The 17,308-nt window shown below is 33.3% G+C and overlaps 1 pseudogene; it reads left to right on the forward strand.

Moving 5' to 3' along the window:
* Positions 1–7,842: 7,842 nt before the first annotated feature.
* On the forward strand, positions 7,843–7,942 carry LOC122095825 (annotated as a pseudogene).
* Positions 7,943–17,308: the final 9,366 nt, after the last annotated feature.

Below are 17,308 nucleotides of genomic sequence, written 5' to 3' on the forward strand. Positions count from 1 at the left end.
AAGAGTCAAGTAATCAATATTAAAGGGATTGGATCCATGGAGGAATGAATCAGAGACCCCGCAGTTACATTTGAAAATGTTGATACCCTGTGTCAATTGTTAGACGATCTTTGAAAATAGTACATGAACAGTCTGAGAAGTCTAGTGGATAATATCACTGGAGAAGTTCAGAATTGCTAGTCTGTATCTAGATTAAATAAACCAAGAAGGGGATGGGAAAGTGGCTCATTGGTAGAGTGCTTGCCTTGCATGAAGCCCTGGGTTCGATTCTTCAGCACCACATAAGCAAAAAGAAAAAAAGCCGGAAGTGGCTCTGTGGCTCAAGTGGTAGAGCGCTAGCCTTGAGCTGAAAAGCTGAGAGACAGCACCCAGGCCCAGAGTCCGGCCCCATTAATGGACCCAAAAATGAATAAATAAACAAATAAATAAATAAATAAATAAATAAACCAAGAAAGTATGGTGGGGCAATAGCATTCAGAATGACAGGGAATTAGAGACTGGAATTACTACTGATACCTTCCCTGGACCAGGTAGTATAATGTTGTCTTAATAAAACACACCAAACAAGAAAGGAATACACAGTTGGGAGTTTGGGTTAATTTCTTCATTATGTTTTGAGAAGCCAATTTTTCTATTGAAATGCAACTGGTATATAATCCTCAGTTTTGTTTTAAATGCTCTCTTCATTACAGAACTTTCCTAGATGCAAAATGGTTCATGATTCCCATCCAAAATTTGAAATAGTAAGTAATCATCATTCAGTTAGATTCCAATGAAAGGATGAAGGATTACAAAAACTTAAGCATGGAGGAATAGCAAAGTTCAACTAATGTAGGTCTTTATAGAGCTTGCTAAATTAGAGTTTAGATTTCAAATAAATATTTTGGTTTTGTTTGTAATTTCATATTCTACAGGATACTACAAAATTCTCTTTAAGTAGAGGGTTTAATTGACAAATTTACAAATGTTTCTTGCATTCTATTTGCCTAGCATATTGTTTCAAGAGAGCTATAATTAGAACTTAGTTAATAGATAACACCAACACTTCATTTATAAAATGATAATGTGAATAATGTAGACCGAGATGCCAACAAATTGATTATATTAATTTATAAATTTAGAAAAAGCAATTTTTGAGGCTTTAATATAACATGGTATGAAGAGAATAATTGTGTGACATCTTCTTTCTTCTACCTGTATGTAACACAGGAAGCCATTTCCTTAATTATGTGCCTCTGTATACAATGAGAAAAATGCTATGTTTAGGGTTTGTTTTTATTTTTGTTTTTGTTTTATTGCTTTGTCATAGGGCTTGAACTCTGGACCTGGACACCGTCTCTGAGCCTGTTAAGCTCAAGGCTTATGCCCTACCACTTCAAGCTCAGTACCACTTGTGTCTGGCTTTTGCTGGGAAGTTTATTGGAGATAAGATTCTAGGGAACCTTCCTGCCAGGGTGTGCTTTGAACTGTAATCTTCCGATCTTAGCATCCTGAATATCTATGATAGTTAAAAAAGTTATAAATATAAATAATATTTGCAAGAATACCAGTGGAGGAAAAATGATGCAACCCAGTTTATTGTGGTGTTCTTTCCAGAACATGGAGGGCATCACAATGGCAGAGGTGTAGTATTTTTTCTCAATAGAGATAAGTTATTAGTGATGTGAATTAAGGGAATTTTGAGGTGCACCCTACGAGTTGGAAACTGTTGTTCTAGGATGACTTTATGGCGTAAATTTTGGGATTGATGATCATAGAAATAATAGCTTAATCTGATAAACTATTGCTTACTCTTGAAGAATTAATTATAACGGATGCTTTATAGTTTTATCCTATACCAGAATGTGGCTATTTTTCTGTTCACATCGCATTCTGTAACACCCCATTGGAAAATGCATCCATTGCAGAATTACATAACATGCAAACAGGTACTATTTTGAATCTCTCATGTATGTAATATTCAGAATTTGAAAGTGAGTAGTTATTAGTCATAGGAATTTAAAAGTTATGGGTTTCCATAGAATTAAACAGTTTTCGATTTTAGTATGAGAATGTACTAATTTATTCTTTTTTGAAAATATTGGCAAGTATGTTGTGAAAAATTGTCTAGTTTAGTTGAATAACATTTAAGTTGATCGCCCTCTGAAAAAGAAGGGGTAATCAATTCAAATTAGACACCAAATAGGACTTTTTTTAAAAGTTACTACATACAGAATAATATTTACTATAGCAATACAGTGAAATTTTATTTCATGCAGCTGATTTTTTAAATTTAATTTTAAGGTGAAAGTGATGTGTAGTGGGTTAGCAATTGTAAGGCAGTGAATACATAACTTTTCAAACTTGTTATCCCCTTTCTCATTTTTCTCACAGTTTTCCTTCATCCCAAAACCCCTCACAAGTTGTAATGTACATTTACAACATATTGCCTTGTGAATATTGCTACTGCATTGGTTTGCCCTTTGTCCTTTGTCTCACCATTTTGTTGTTCCTCTTCCCTTCCCTAATTAAGGTAAATGTATGCACAATACACACGGTACCAAAATCAAACACAGTCGGAGATAAACCATAGGGGAAAAACCCAAGGAAAATAGAAACCACATAGTACAATAAAAACAAAAACTGCAAATAAATATCTCTTTCCATATCTTGGAGTTCATTTTGCTCAGCATCAGCTTATATGTTCATATGTATGCATAACAAAGCCACTGGAAAATAATAGTTTCATGGATTCTATATCATAAAAAAAAACATGTTAACTGTTTTTGATGGTAAAGGTGAAATTAGGATTGGTAAATTCACGATTCTGATAAAGGAATTTCAAAGAGTTTAAAATTATGACAGGTAAATTTTAATTGTTCTAACTTTTTAACTTAGCCTATTAAGAAAATTTAAAATTGCCTGGGAAAATAGGCTTTCATTCAAAGAAATTCATGGAGACTTAGCTGAGAGGGAGCAATGTGGGTAAGATGGCTCATTTTCACAGTAAACAAACTCACAAACCTTGCTGTAAATCCCGTAGGTTCCCATGAGAATTGTCCTTACCCAAGAAATATAATCTTATTGTGTGAAACAAGGTTGTAGTGGAATTTAAATTCAAAGTTTTTTTTTAAAAAATAAGACATCAAAATTTATGAATTGACCTTTAATTACTAAACAGTAATTCTCTTAAAAATAATTTGGGTCAAAATATTTAGGGAGAAAGTGCCCTTCACAATGAAAGAACGTATTGAATTTACACTTTTCTGTTTTAATACTTTCCACAATACCTTTGCACGAGAAGCATTGAAACACAAAAAAAATATCTGATTGGATACTTCAAACCAATGATTTCACATTACTAATTAGCTCAAAAATATAATATCCTTATTAACATGAGATAGTGAAGACTTATCTTATTACATAAGCCAAAAAGTTTGGGGATCAGAAAAGAATTGAGCAAACTGAAAAGGTAAGAAAACACGTTATTAGAAACCCTAGCTAAGCATATTGGTTTCAGCAGTGGAGGGGGCCAAAACTTTTTGTTATAGATTGTCTTAATGTTTTTGCTACCTAAAGTGATTTTACAGAGCCTATTTGGCTCAGTATAATGCAGAACAAATTGAATGAAGACATGAAAATAAATTCTACCTCCAAGTAAAGGAGTTTTCAAAGAGAAACCATGAAGATGTAGCATTGGTGGACGCCTTATAGTCCTTCCGTTTCACTAGACTTGAAGCCAAGAAGCTGTGATTAATTGGAAATCAGGCAAGAGCTAAGAATAGGACATATAAGAAGGACATAGAAGTATTGTCCTTTGTAACAGACAATGTCATCCAAGGAATCGGTCATTTAACTCTATTCTTCTCCATACATCTTGTTGAGCAAATACAAGACCAAGAGAAATCTATTGAAATAATTTTGCAAAGAATAACTTCACTGGTCCTGATATGGTATCTAAGGAGAGTCTTAAGAAAGAAGATAAAAGTGGAGTATTCTTAAGTTTCCTCTAAGCATTTTGTTAGCAAAATATATCTTTGAGGTTAGAAGTGATTGAACCAAAAAGTGGTGGAGTACTTTTTTTTGTGGGCACTTTAGACACAAGAAGATTTCAAGGTAAAAGAAAAAAGAAAAAAAATTATAGCTAAATATTTGTGATTATAGGTTCTTGGACTGGTTTTTTGGAGACAAAGTTTTGCATTAGCGTTTGTACTCATTAACATTGTTGTTGAGTTTCCGTGGCAACCAAATGAAAAGGGGAAGTTTAATGGACTCGCTTGGACAAGTAAACAGCATGATAGAAAATAATGGCAAATAATATTTAATGAATTATTTTGAACAATTCCTTTGTGAGAACAAAGAAGGAAAGATATAATTCAAATAACTTGATGTTATTAAAAGTATGAAAATGGAGGAGTGAAGAGATTGAGAGAAATCATAGAGGAATGTTTTCTCTCCAGTGGAGTAATAGGTTCTTGATTTTATTTCTTCCATTCTGTCTTCACAAGCTATCAACTGTGCCTCAAGACTGGAGTATCCAGTTAAGATAAAGAGCACTCACAGAAGAAAATATTTGCAGTAGATATAGGTGATTTATAACCTTAGACAATCTTTTTAAATCTGTTAAAAGTTTCCCCTACCCCAAACTGTCCTCTTTGAACAGCTTTGTTTGCTTTTCCAAAGACTGTCCTTCATTAGCTGCTTAAAATTTTGAGAGGTCATATTCATACTCTCTAGAGATTGATGTTTGGTTGAGATTTTTGTTTGTTGTGTTTTTTAACTGAATTTCAAAAGGTTGTGCAAGTGTGTTACAATTAAATATGTCCATCTAATTGTCTAAAGCTCCTGCATCAGAGTCACTCCTTCTATCAGTCTCAACCAACCCTTTCTCCAAGATTTAGTTCAGATTTTCCACTTCCTTTGTTACATATGTACATTGAGTATTCTAGCTGTACTTGCCCCTTGTTCCATTTTTCATTCATTCTATTTCTTTACTATTGTTCCTCTCTGTTTTCAATTTCCTGATAGTCATTCTGTTAAATTGTCTGTTAATAATTTGAAAAGTTTATATACATTCCATGAGTTTCTTTTTTTAATTTTTTTATTGTGAAAATACTGTACAGAGGGGTTACAATTACATGTGCAAGATAATGAGTACATTTCTTATCAAGCATTGTCGCCTCCTCCTTTGTTTCAATCCCACGTATACTTGAACTGATGTCAGCTTATATTTCCATAATTCATTCATCTGTAATAACAATTTGAAAGACTGGAGATGTGAAGCACTTAGACATGATTTTATTCTTGTTCATTTGGAAGATTAATCTTTAGTCAACAAGACAGTTTAAAAATGGCTTAGAATTTATTCCCAACTACCAGTTTTTATAAATGGCTTTGTACAATGGTGTGTGATTATTTTATTTTACGTAGGATAATTTTTTCTACTACCTATAAGTTTTGGAAAAAGAAGAAAACTAAAATTTACTACTTAGAGGAATATGATAGATATAGAAGACAGATTTTATGTTTGTCAGATCTCTCATCAGGACCCATATTCAAGACTTGAAGACATATTTCTTACTATGTTAGACAGATAGGGAAAACAGAAAACAACACATGATAGAGCAACTATTAGTGACTTTTTAAAATGTACCTTCTTACGTTATGAAATTTACTTTATTACCTAATATTTGAGTTTGAAATATGGGAGGCTGATCTATATAACACATTTCTGGAAGGCACCTACTGAACAACACAAATCGTGGGGGGTACTATTTCTACACTTTAATGAATGGTTGAACTTGTTTGGTATTAGTGCTGGGTAAATAAATCAACTCTATTGTAACTTGCTCCCTACACTTGAAAATCTTGTAATGTCACTATCATCTACTTGTCAACTGTTATTTTGGCAAATGTGATTTTAAATAGTTTATTTGAAAATGAATATACTTTCAGGAGATTAAATGTAGGTTATCATTGGTTTGAGAATGGCAACATTTTTATACTACAGAACCTAGTTTTACTGAAGTACCAGTGTTTTGAATCACTAAAGACCTTCTTAGTTAATGATTTTCTAATTTATATTTGACCTCTAAATCAAGTTTTCCTAGCCTTGGTAGTCCAATTATGGATCTATCATTCCAGAAACTATTTTTTGGCTGCAATGAAATCTTTCATTAATCATTAGGAGAGGGGTATTAAAAATAATCTTGTTCATGTGTGATTTTGTTCACTCAGATGGGCTGGTCATCTGTAAATTGAAAGTTTGAATTACAGTACTTTCTCTCAGATTTTGTGATCTCATCTTTCATTGAAAGTTGCTTAGCATTTCACAATTGATTACTGCTTATTCTTGAAAGGAATTGGGGCACTGTAATGTTATAGGAAATGAGAAATCGAGATGAGTCTTCAATAATTTCCGCTGGCATGTTGCATGGGCCTATGTGAGAAGTCTTGCGCTTGTTATCTGATGGTGCAGATAACTGGGACCTGGTGTCCTAGGACCATGGGTCCTCCAGAAGAATAATAGCTTTTAGACATCATATCAGCAAAATTTGTGTATAATCAGTAAGAATGCTTCAGAAATATGGATTAAAACACTTTGGGACCAGCGAGTTAAAACAATAAACAGAGCATCAGAGTAAAATCCCTTATAGATTAGCAGAAAAAAATACTGTTATTTTACCATGTGAATTCAGAAGACTACGAACACTTAGAAGGTATCACAAGTTTATAGCAAAGACATTGCATTGATACTTTTTATATTCTAATATATATTCTAAACCTAATTATTTATATTCCAATCCATTTATGGGAATAAATGTCAATATATTTGTCAAATTATCAATTCTAGTAAGATTCACTGTGTGAAATTTAAAATCAGCACATATAAATATAAAGTATATAAGTATATATAATATAAAAATTGTTTTGCATTGTTGTGTTGTGGTTAGGGAATCAAAGGCAACTCTGTTTTAAAGTATTATTCCATTATCTCTAACTTAGCTTTTGGTAGAGTTAGACTTAAAGCTTTACCATTTGTAGATTTATAGCCTAGAGCCAAGAGGAAACACTGTGATTAAAGCATTACCAATTTAAGGCCTAATATCTAGGAGAAACATATGGACTACTCCAGGAGTTATGGAAATATTTGGTGATAGAAAGTCAGTAGTGTAAGTTCCTGCCTAGTTGGATGATAGACAGGCCAGGACAGTAGGTAATCATGCATATGAACAATTTTTTCACCTTCTTGGCTTTAGCTACTTTTCAAATGATAAGTATAATAAACAATTATATTTTGCTAAAATACCTTCCATTCTGAACAATTCGGTCTAAACGGTTCATCTCTCTATGATCCCTTGTAACTAAGATTAGTTTTGTTTCAGTAAGACAATCTATGCTGTCAGGGTAAGATATTGTGGTTGGTCTGTTCCTACATGGAAGAAGGGTAAAGGTTCAGGCAGACATTTGTCCCAGCAAGACTTCATTTGAGAAATTTTAAGCTGCAGAAATTTAGAAGTACCTCTTAAGCAAGGCTTACTATGAATCCATTAGCTCCACAAAGCTAACTCAGTTGATAAATAAGTCCTTGAAAAGCCATCACTTTTGGAATTAGCTGTAAAGGCTACAAAGTATGATCAAATTTAACATGAAAACGAAAAATAGTCATTGACAAAAAAATTGTAAATGTGAACAATCGACCAAACGATATCAGTTTTTTTTCCACTATATACAGAATTTTAGAGAAATAAGATCAATAGCATTTTTAGGAACAATAAGGGTTCCTTGTTACAAATAGGCATCCATGAATATATACCTGTATAAAGATTGCATCATTAAGTACTTAAATTTAGAGGATTCTACATGCTTCAGCAGCAGGTCTACACAAATTACAACAATACAGAGATTAACATGGCACTTGCACAAGGATGATAGGAAAATTTGTGAAGTATTCCTTATTTTTCATTCTTCTGATGCAAGAAATGAAAAACAGTTATTAAAAAGTTGATTACAAAAATACAGGTGTAACAATACATGTAATTCATAGAACTAAAGGTTAGTTTTACATCATTGTATTAAATCTTCACCTTCAAAAAGCCTTTACATTGCATAACCTTTACAAAACTTGAAATTAGATAACAATGTCATTTTATCCAAAAGAAATAAAGTAATATTAGGCCCAGGAAAAAAAGGAATCTTAAACTTCTTCTATGTGGAATGCAATCTGATAGGACACATTTATTAATGAACCTATACATTATATAACAATGTAGAATTCAAATTATTATATCTAGGAGCGAATGAAATAGATTATGGACATTATACAAACATAGATATACTTTTTTCAAAAAAGCACCAGGAACATCTTTAGTGTCTATACTATTCATTTCAACAGATAAGTTAAAATTATTTCTGATTTAAAAAAATCACAAACTCTGCTGAAATCATTATAGATGTATACAAACAACGAATACATTTTGACAACAAAGTCAGGCAATTCACTTGGAAGAATACCATGGAATCCATGAATTTTTAAAGTAAGATATTGCTGTTGCTTTGTATTGTGAAAAAAAATTTGTAAGGACACAAAGGATGGACTGGCATTTTTGAAAGTTAATAAACTTATTCAAACCATTACGACTTAGGAGAACAATTTGTACAGCCTTCCACAACTTCAAAGAGGTAGTGATACATACTTATGCTTTTGGCAATATCAAATGCAGTTTCTTCCAAGTTGTTCTTCAGACCTGGTTTGATATAGTGGTTCAACAGAAGTACATACATGGTATCTTTGCTATTTCTATTCCTAGCAGTAATATGGAAGGGGGTCAAGAGGCCTTTAGTTTGGGGATTGGTATCTGCACCATGATGAAGTAAGAAAAAAGCCACTCTGGTTTTATTCCACATGTAAGCACTGTGCAGGGGTGTCCAGCCATTCAGAGCTACTGCATGAATATCTGCCTTGAGCTACCAACTCATGGACAATGTCTAAGTGACCACTCTAGGCTTCCTGATGAAGAGGGGTATACTCATCCTCATCACAAGTATTCAATTGGGTGGCCTATTTGGAAAGTAGTCTCCACACCATAGTAAGGCGATTAATTTCGGCATCCCAAAGAAGAAATTTGCTTGGATCCTACTCCATTTTTTTCTTGCAATTGATACCATTCCTCACTTTTTTCTTTTGTTCCTTGTCTTCGTCAGAGTTACCTAACAAGAGACTTTGAGTGCCAGTGGGAATGAGATGTCAATGTATTTCCCCAGTAGTTCACATTGGTTGAACTGGTCAGAAAAATCTGGTGAATTTTCTGCATATGATTTTTCACCATGATTTATTTTCGCTTTTTCCATTTTTGCTCTTCTAAATTATTCTAACTGTGGAGTAGGGAATTGATAGAGAGCAGAGGAAAGATTTTCCTCAGTATTCAAAGGTACAGACTGAAAATGAGGACCAGTGGTGTCTTCATGTGCAGCTTATTCTGGGAATGAGAAAATAGGAAACAATGCCTTCTATGTAAATGATTTTGGAAATACCACATTATAGTGTAAGATAATTCAATATTCAACATATGGGCTTTAAGAGCTTTCTAGTAGCTTTCTAATGTTGGTATTCAACATTAGAAAAAATGTATAATGCAGTAGTAAAATAGAAGTCCTTTGTATGACTACCTAAATTCTTGTTATTTTTAAAGACACTTGTTTTCATCTAAAAATAGGCCTTTCTATTGTCTTCAGGTGATTTTGATGATTGAAGATGCTTAATGAGAAGTCAAAATATATTAGTAGTCCTTTGCTATCAATTAAATTTCACTTTTTCTACTTGGAGATTATAATGATCAAAGCAATAGTTCAAAATCAGCAAGCAATAGTTCAGAATCATGCTTCAAGTAGAAGTGAATTACCAGTAAGTAATCCTGGATTCCATTTTCCACAAAGTTTTGTCACAGATACAATCTTCTACAATCTGCCTGCCTTCTCTAGCTGTTTCCTAGCCTGGACCTATTCCTTCATTGTACAGGAAAAGTGTGATTCAACTGATTTCAGTCAGATCTGTTAGTAGAATTATCAAGTATTTAGATTCTTTTTTTAAAAATTAGTTTTGGGGCCTGAACTCTGGGCCTGGACACTGTCCTTGAGCTCTTCAAATCAAGGCAAGTGCTCTACCATTTGAGCCACAGCACCACTTCTGGATTTTTCTGTTTATGTGGTGCTGTTTTGGGAAATGGCAGAGCAGAAAGTGAAATGATGCAACCAAAAATATAAAAGCAAAATAAATTAGAATAATTATGGAACAACCATATTGTCTATGAGAACCATGAAAGAGAGAGATGAAAAGAGATACAGATGTGCAATGACCTAGCTAGCCGCAAAATCCATGCTTCTAATCAATTTACAGAGCAAACAATTTTTTTTTTAATTTTTAAACGAGATGGAAATAGAATTTATGTATTTACTTGAAATTAGTAAATACATTTTTAGTCGCCTACATAAAGAGACATAGCTTTGACCAAATTACAGACAAGAATCTTAATACTTGGGCTGGCAATGTGCCTCAGTGTTAGAGTGTTTGCCTTGCAGCTTACTACAGTGCAGAGACTACTTTCCGAAAAGTCCACTCATATGAATACTAGGGATGAGGATGAGTATATGCCCCTTCATCGGGAAGCCTAGAGTGGACACCTAGACATTGTCTATGAGTTGGTATCTCAAGGCAGATATTCATGCAATAACTGTGAATGGCTGGACACCCCTGCACAATGTTTATATGTGGAACATATTGCAACAGCACACACACACACAAACACACACATATACACACATATACACACACATCATCATATTTCTTAAGTATTTTTTGTGTATAAACTTAAGAAGAAATTTACATTACTAACTTGAATTTCTGACAAGACAATATCATCACTGTACATTTTGCTTCTGTGCTCTCAGTTTTAAATTACTATCTAAGTATGTGCATTACATAAGTGTTGGAAAAATAGGAGTCACCCGGGTGGTTCAGGTCTTTAATCCTACCTAATCAGAAAGATGAAATCTGATGATTGTGCTTTGAAACCAGACCAAGAAAAAAAAAAGTTCATTAGATTATGATTTGAAAGTAACCACAAAAGCTTGAAATGGAGCTTAGTATAAACAGTAAAATGCTAGCCTTGAGAAAACTAAAACAAAACAAAAAAAAAAACAAATTCTGGGACAGAGCCAGGTCCTGAGTTCAATCTCTAATATTAGCATTAAACTAATGAATGAATGAATGAGTGAATGAACTAAAAATAAATTCAATGGTTACATGTGGAGAGACAGTCAAATGTAACAACAGTGGTGACTGGATTATGTATTATTTTGTAATAAGGCAAATTATCATTTTTTCTAATCATTAATATTTTATTTGAACTATTTTGTACAATAAACCCTGAATTTGGCATGCATGTATATGTGTGTGTACATGTGCCCACATGGGTGTGTGTGTGTGTGTGTGTGTGTGTGTGTGTGTGTGTGTGTGTGTGTGTGTGTGGTTGCAATGTTGCTTGCCAATGTGATCAGAGTGAGTCTGAAAAGAGCTGTGTTGCAGTGTTGTTATTTATCAGTGTTCCATCCTGTCATTTCAGTGGAACCGCACTTCTGTACATTTTATTTGTCAAATAATAGCATCATCATAATCAAAGCATTTATACCATTAAGTTAGATAAAAAAGATCACTTTCAGCACTTAGTATATGTTAGGCAAAAAGATACACGTATAATTAGGTAGTAAGTTATTGCTGTAAGATGACTGTTAGTACAAAATATGTATTTGACCTCTTAAATTCTATATACTTTTAAGATATACTCATGGAGTGATTTTGACAAACTTGACCAAACAGGTATTACTCTCTGGTTATTCCTGTGAAAATCAAGGTGGATAAACTCTTTCCGGATTTCTGTTGAAAATAACTTTCTTTGTAAGATCGTATCTATTCACACTAAGATAATAAACACCGTATTTTTTAGGTTTGAATATCCCATCATATTGATTGAAAATCAACATTGTGGATATGTTTGTTAGATATTCATTGCAAAAACAAACAAAAAGCATGTGTCACTTCCAGATTCTGGATGATTTGAAGTTGTATTTTACATACAAACTTTTTTTCATTAACAGTTCTTTTGTGGGAGTAACTATCACAACTTTAATAAATGAGGCTTTTTGAATATCTTTTCCAATATAAATAACAACCCAGAGCGAGTCTTGCAATTTCTGAAAACCCTTTGAATATTTTAGTGTTATTTCTGTTCATTGAGTATACAACTAAAGACATTTCTGGAATAAACATTGTTAAAATCTGAAAATGTAAGTGGGAATACAGGCTTTTTTATGCATCATTTTATGAAAAGTCAGTTTTTATGAAACTAAAAATATAGAATAAAAGAATGGAAGTGAATTGGGTGAGCTAATTATTAGTGTAAATTTGTTTTCTATTAGCACAGTCCTTTGAATGAACATGATGAAGTTAAATTATGTGCTTTGTGACACTATGTTTCAGTTATTTTTAGAATCTTTGTAGTTATAAGAGTGAATTTGTAATATAAATAAAGGTCTTTGAAAATGATTAGGATTAATCTTATGTTTTGTTTTCTACTCCCAAGAAAATGAGTTATTTTCAAGTGTTAACAGTTTACAATTGAATGTTTAGTATCATAAGAAAGTTTGAACAAATGTAGTAGCATTGATGTCTTTTTTTTTGGGAGGGGGGGAGTCTGGTAGTCGGGCCTCAACTATGGGCCTGGGCACTGTCCCTCAGCTCTTCAGCTCAAGGCTGGCGCTCTTCCACTTGAGCCACAGAGTCATTTGCGGCTTTGTCTTTTTGCTTATGTGGTCCTGAGGAATCAAACCCAGGGCTTCATGCATGCAAGGCAAGCGCTCTACCACTACGCCACCTTCCCAGCTCTTTATGTCTTTTTAAAAAAATTGTATTCACAAGTTGGGGAGGCTTTAATTCATGCTTAGGTCTTGTTGTCTATGATTTTTTATCCTCTCATTCCTAACATTAATGATATTTCAGACTGCATTTTTGGGTACATGAAAGGTAAAATATTTATCTGGGGTCAAAGGTGATTTTTATATCAGTCTTGCTTTAATAGCATTTTAAAGTAGTACCTTTCTCACAAAATGTTGAGTATAAAAAGCAATCAAAATACGTCTAATGGTGAACAACTTAGTTGAGCTACAATGTGGAAATGATTAGTCCATAAGACCTGCAGTTTGTTTCCATCAGGAATTGGGGAGGTCATTCTTTCAGTAAGACAGTGTTAAACAGCGATAGGGTCCCCAGGCATTGCAGTTTTGAGTGAAGGGATAGAATATCATTTCTGATATTTTGACCAAGAAATCAAGAATGTTATACTTTAGCACTTCCTTTCACCAGGGAGGTAAATGCATTGATTATGAACTTTGTGTTTTCATATTACAGTTCCCTATTTTCTAACAAATATAAAGTGAAATATTATGAGTGTACACAATAATTCTGGGAATTTTACCTAGAATTTGTAGACTAAGTACTGGTATTTTAGTCGTAAAATAGAATGAGGTTAATTGATAGAGTCGGAGATGGACCTCAGGCTAACACTTACCATGTGTGCAATGTTGTACTAGTAATTACAACTCTGAAGACTTCAATATCATCATCTGAGAATTAGAAATCCAAGTAGTTTCACTTTATGGAATTATTGTGAGGATTAAATTAGATATCATAGGTAAAGTACTTGGAAAAACAATCAATTAACATTTGGAAAATTCTACCTGTTATTTTCTCATGTGGTGAATTCTAACATTTTTACTGTGATTTTTATTGTGTCTCTTTATGATGTGCAATGTGATGTATTGGTATTCATTGCATTGATTATTTTTCTGTCACTATGAGGAAAACACCTTCAAAGAAAATTTCTGAGGAGGAAACTATTATATTGACTGATGGTTTAAGAGAACACAGTTTAAGATCAGATGTCTCCATTGTTTTTAATTATATTTTTATTATCTTAACTAATTGTACAAGGGAATTTCCATTAAATAAATCATGTTTTTAAGTATAATGGATCTTTATATAACTTTTCCCTACTCTTCTAAACCTCACCACACTTTAATTTTTTCTAGTTTCATACTATCTGCATTGAATATTATGTCTTCACTTTCTTCCTCCATTACTCTCTTTATTCCTTCCCTTTGACTTCCCCTCACGTCTTCCAAGTGATAGTTTCCTGGTATTCATTTTGTTGGATTAAAAGTTCAATTTTATAAAAATTACATCTTTTAAATACTCCTCTACAAATAGCATGATTTGGTTAATATTGCTGTGTAAACTTGTATAAAGTTCTAGGTTCCAAATATGAGAAAGAGCATGGGTCCTTTGTGTGTCTAGCTTTGACTTCGTTTACTTAACGTATTTTTAGATCTAGCCATTTCTTTGCAAATAACGTAACAGTCTTCATAATGGAAGATATGAATATGTATATATGTATATATATACATATGTATATTCATATATATACATATATATATATATATATATACATATTATGTATATATGACACATATTTGCCAACCATCCCTCCGCCAAAGGGCATCTGGGCTGTTTCCATAACTTGGCTCCGGTGAATAGTGCAGTAGTGAACATGGTTGTGAAAGTGATTTTACTGTAAACTTTTGGAAGAATTGATCACTATCTTTCTGGAAGCAATCCTCTAGCCAGTTTGCCAGCACATCCTTCCCTTCATCTCCATCACAACGTATTGCAAGTCCTCAAAAACACACTACCCCATACAGGTCTCAATAAGCTAAAACCACACTGTGCCCATATTCTTTCAATACATTTTGATAATTACATATAATTTAGTGAGAACCTTCTATGTACTTTCCTAATGTGGGAATGAGTGACATAACAACAGATTAAAAGTAAGAAATATGCAATTTAATTAGTTATTATTATATTTAAAATCTTTTTCAGCTCTGACTCATAGCCTCACTTACTATTATTTTAATCTTTATTTGATTACTTCATCTATCCCCTAAATTATATCAGGTGAGTTAAATACAAAGGCAAGAAGTGTTGTTTGATTTTGACACTCATGTGTGAGGATGCACAATATGGACAAATAGATGGATTGGAATTAATAGCAATTATCCATTTTGTTAAAATAGAGATGGTTTTCCCAAACTGATTCTCAAAATTCATATTCCATTCAACAAAAAGAAACGTGTAATAATTCCCTTGGTTTTGCTCCTCATTAATTTTTGTTTCCATTTTATTTTTTAATGAAGTATGATTTCATAAATTTCCTGTAGATGCAAAAATATGTTAATATATTTCTAACTGTATGCATTGATCTATACATACACACATATATTACACAGGTTACAATGATAATTTATAACTTCTGTAACTATACAATTTACTAAATTATTAAAAACAGCGACGTCTCATGCCTGGAATACTGGTTACTCAGGAGGCTGAGATCTGATGATCATCGTTTGAAGCCATCCTGTGCAGGAAAGTCCATGAACCTCTTATCTCCAAACAACCAACAGAAAATCAGAATTGGAACTGTGTCTCAAAGTATTAGAGTGATAGCATAGAGAAAAAGCTCATGGACATCACCCAGGCTCTTAGTTCAAAAACTCCAATATACCCCCAAAAAATCTATTTAATTTACACCTGTGTAAGTAGAGTATTTCCATCACCCAAATGCACATTCATGCTCATTTGCAAGGTAACTCTGTTTTGTCTGAAGTACCACTAAACATTATCACTAAAGTAGCTTTGGAACATGGGTTCATTCTATCTCTTCCATGGATTTTTCTGGACTCAAATACTCAAGTGTTACAATTGTTCTAATTATTTAAAATCATAGTTTTTTCTTTAATACTCCTAATATTAGAGTTTAAATTTAGTGTTTTGTGCCCCTTCAATGGGTGTTCTTACCACTTTGTCATGCTCCCAGCCCTATGTTATCCTGATTATTTTTCAGCTAGAAACTGGCCTCCTACTTGTGTATGAACTTGGCCTCAGTCCACTTAATGGTATTCTTGCTGGAATTTAGAATAACAGGTGCATGGCATTGTGTAGAGAACTTTCTGTTCAGTCTGGGCTTTAGCCACTGTCCTCACAACAGTGCACACCCATATAGTCACGAATTTCATAAGCTTGTCATAGCTTATTATTCTTAAATCTTTCATTTCCTGCAGGTTCTTGAGTACTGAATTGTGTTTTCTTGGGTTGTTTTGTTTCATTTGAATCTATGTGTTGAGTTGTTCCTCACATTTCCTTTTGTTTCTTTCCCTCAAGTTCTTACCTATAGTGCTGAGAAACCAATTCTTCTTTGTCAAGATAGTCAGGGTGAACATTATTTATTCCAAAGCAATTTCAGTATCTATGAATGGTGTACACATGCTAAACGCTGAGAAGGGTGTTTTATTTTCACGGCAGTCTTTGGCATTCACAGACAGATCATGAAATATATGAAGAAAATAAAACTACAGATGAATGCCAGGAGGAGAATAAGCTATTATTAATTGTTTGACAGAGGTTTCTCTTCTAGTGAAAGAAATATATTGCTTGATGCAGGATTTCACATAATCATATTGCTAGGAGGAACCTAAACGAGCATCTAATACTGCAGACTTGAGAGTGATTAATTGACTTCCTGAATAATTTACTTTTGGGTCAAATAAAAGCAGGCTTCTAAAAAGAGAGTAGATTTTAGAGAAACATGATGAATTTTATGTAAATAGGTCCTTAGCTGATTTTGTTAATTTGTGAACTAATATAGGGAAATAAATTAGAGTAAGGTAAAAAAAATAAAGAGCTTCACATTGAAAAACTCATTTGTGTTTGTGTATGTGTGCATGCATGTGCGAGTATGCACACGCACATGTGCATGTGCTCATGCATGCATTCATCATTCTTGAGGCTTGATAGTGCCTGGGAACTATTCCTCAGCTTCTGTGCCCAAGGATAGTTGTCTACCATTTCAGCCACTGCTACAATTCTGTTTTGTTTGGTTTTTTCTTTGAGATAATCGCTTGTATTGTCATGATTGAACAGTGGTCTTCATATCTTAGACTCCCGAGTAGCTAGCTAAGGTTATTCATCCTCTGAGTAGCTAGTTAAAATTCTGCCTATCCTCTAGGCTTCACTGCTCTTTTAATCTTTTCCTGAGTTATTCACAAGCCTAAGTCATATATATGTCTAGTTGCGTTAAAAATAGTCTTACTGCTTGGCACCAGGGGATCCCATGTGTACTCTTAAATACTTAGGAGGCTTGAGAACAGAAACCAAGCCAAA

This window comes from Dipodomys spectabilis, unplaced genomic scaffold, assembly GCF_019054845.1.
Source record: "Dipodomys spectabilis isolate Male_0828 unplaced genomic scaffold, ASM1905484v1 ptg000362l, whole genome shotgun sequence".
Classification (NCBI taxonomy): domain Eukaryota; kingdom Metazoa; phylum Chordata; class Mammalia; order Rodentia; family Heteromyidae; genus Dipodomys; species Dipodomys spectabilis.